Below are 3,430 nucleotides of genomic sequence, written 5' to 3'. Positions count from 1 at the left end.
GCATCTTCTGCATACAAAAGTTAGTTTCCCTGTTAACCTTCCCCTCATATTGCTGCACTTTTTATGTGTCCAAAGTTTATACTGGGTGCATCTTATGGAGTTTCTACCTACATCTTTTCTACAAATCGATTTGTCTGCCTTCATACTTACTAAGACTTTGGTTTTTGCTAGGTTAACTCTAAGGCCCTTTGATTCTAGACCTTGCTTCCATACCTGGAACTTCTCTAGTTCAGGTAGTGATTCATCTATAAGAGCAAGGTCATCAGCATAGAGGAGCTCCCAGGAGAAGTCTATCTTGAATTCCTCTGTTACTGCCTGGAGGACAAGAGGGGGCTGAGGACTGATCCTTGGTGAACCCCTACTTGTACCCTGAATTCTTCACTGTACTTATTGCCAACCCTCACCTTACTGGTAACACACACACACACACACACACAATGTCAACCTTAATTTTCAGTGCAAAAAATATTGTCAGATGATATTAACATATGGACGTAGCAGTGGGGAACCTACAAAAATTTTGTAGGTTAATCATGTGATCATCCTTTACCACACTTGACAGATTAAATTCAGAGAGCCTTGATTGTTTGGGATTGTCACTAGACATGTTCACTCACCCATATTGTCTTATGACATTAAAGAACTTACAAAAATTTCTAAACCTAATCACATGATCATCCTTGGCCAATCAAATTGTGTCCAAAACAGATACTAATTTGAGCCATGTTCTCTCTATAAAAACAAGAGAATTTTTGCACTCCAGTCAAAAGCAAGACTTGTAGCATAGCTCCATGTGTTTCTATCTCAACTTTTAAAAATCAGAGAAATCTGTGAAACCAGTTAAGTCTTTAAAAAAAAAAACACTAAACAAATCCCTGTGCATTTCCAACTTTATAAATATATATATATATATAAAAGATAAACAAGAGTGAAAAAACTACAGAAGGCTTGTGTTATATGGTTAAAGTATATATTTAAAATATATGCAGAGGTTGGACAAAATACTGGAAACACCTTAAAATTTCAAACAAATTAATTTTAATATGGGTAGCACCGACTTTAGTAGTAATTACAGCTTGAATTCTACGAAGTATGGACTCGTACAAAGTTTGAATTGTTTCCAAAAGAATTTTTGTCCATTCTTCAGCTAAAACAGTCTCCAGTTCTTGTAGTGATGATGGAGGAGGATATTGATTCCTTACTCCAAAAGGATAAGAAGCAAAATTATCCTCATCAACATTTCAAGACAGGACATAAAGAATTGGAATAAATGTCACCAAGGTGTCAATTTGATGCTTCAAGGATTCAGTCTACTATACTGTGTAGTTGACAAAATCAAAAACAAACAATGCACATGCACAAAATAAAAAATATAAAATGGTGTGTGTGTGTGTGTGTGTGTGTGTATACAAAGGTATTTAACTTGTATTAGTATTTCTATCAATATAAATACTTTTAATGTTTAATCAAATTGCAATAACACTGAATTAAAATATTTATACAGATTTTTTCCTTTCCTGAAGTGTGTATATATTTTTTTTGGCGGACTCTGTGTATGTATATATTTATATATATATATAATGGGCTTCTTTCAGTTTTCATCTATCAAATCAACTCACAAATCTTTGGTCAACCCAGGGCTATAGTAGCAATCACTTACCCAAGATGCCACACAGTGGGACTGAACCCACGACCATGTAGCTGAAAAGCAAGCTTCTTACCAAACAATCACACCGACACCTATATATGATTTTACTTATGAAAACACCTCAAATGACGTGAAAAAATTATTTTTATATTTTGTGTGTGTGTGTGAACATCTGGTACTTTTATTCTGTGGGAAAGTGAGTAATCATTAGGATTTGGATTTGTCTCGATTATCTTGCAGTTGAAGTTATTGCAAAACCATGGGAAGAGTTGTAAAAAAAAAAAAGCAAAAAAAAACCCCCAAACAATTCTCGTTATAATTCTATTTGATATTGTCTTGTAAATACATATACCACAAATTACTCGATTTGTTGGAAAGTACTGGAGATTTTGATAACAAAGTCTGCCTTTCATGTCAGCTGTCACCAATATAATCCGAATCAAACAATATAGAAAAAAAAAATATTTTCGCTTCAGCTGTCTGTTTCAATGAAGAGGAAGAGTGTGTCGTGTCCTTTATCAAATCCTCATTGCTACAAGTTGTCTTCTAAGACACATCACATTTTTATTATGCATAGAATATATTTTTTCTCTCTCTCTGCCAACCATCCCATTCCCCTCCCTCTCTTTTCTCACTCTAACTCCCTCCCTTCCCCCTCTCTACTTTTGCATTTTCTTTCTTTCTCTCAGTTTAATGTCTTTTCTGAGCCATTCCTCTCTCTGTATAATATTCTAATTCTGGGATTTTTTTTTCTTTTAGGTTCTGCTGTCCTTCTATTGGTTTCAACCATTGAACTATGCCATGCTGGAGCAAAGTTCCTTCAAGGATTTTACTTGATAATATAAGGCAACATCTGTACTTATTCAATGTGGTGCTTATTTTGTTTTCATTTATTGAAAGGCTAAGTTACATTTTGATGCAAATGTATGGAACTTGATATACACACACATACACATACACAAACATGCATATCTACAAAGATATTCATACACATGCATACATATATGTGTGTGTGTAGAGCATCCAGCCTTAGAAACCATGTCAAAGAAGGCACTGGAGCTTGGTGCAGTCCTCTGGTTTGCTGACTCCTGGATGCCAAACATGATGATGATGATATATATATATATGCATACACGAACTTAACATGCATAACTTAATATGCGTATTTGAATATACATATACACTCACACATACATATATACATACATGCCTATATCTCTCACACACATATACACATATATATGCATATCTAACTATCTCCCTGTCTGTCTAGCCATCCATCCATTCATATAAATATATATATTGTCATTGAATGTTCAAAATGAGGAGTAGATAGACAGCCGACAACTGATGAAGGGTCGTTCTCCGTGTTTACTTGTCCTGTTTTCCATTTTTTTCTCTCGTTGTTTGTGTATTTAACTCATTTGTTTTCATACTTCATGATGTTTACACAGTTGGTGACGTCCTGCACCCATATATGCATATATATATATATATATATATTTTTCATTTTCATTTTTACATTTTATCTAGTTTCAGCTCATGAGGTGTGGCCATGCTGGGGCACCGCCATTTGGTGTTGCTACACAATTTTACTTCACAAATTTTACTTCAGGAATTGACATTTGGTGCATGAGAGAGTTTGATGCAGCTGTCCTCATCTGCACCTACTGCCACGAAGTTGGTTCATCTGGGACATATATTTGTATATATATATATATATATATATATGTATTGATTGTTGAAGGTGTGAAATTGCATTTGATCCTCTGGTTGATAATT

This window comes from Octopus bimaculoides, chromosome 25, assembly GCF_001194135.2.
Source record: "Octopus bimaculoides isolate UCB-OBI-ISO-001 chromosome 25, ASM119413v2, whole genome shotgun sequence".
NCBI lineage: Eukaryota > Metazoa > Mollusca > Cephalopoda > Octopoda > Octopodidae > Octopus > Octopus bimaculoides.
The sequence above is the reverse complement of the archived record's forward strand: the minus strand, read 5'-3'. Positions refer to the sequence as shown.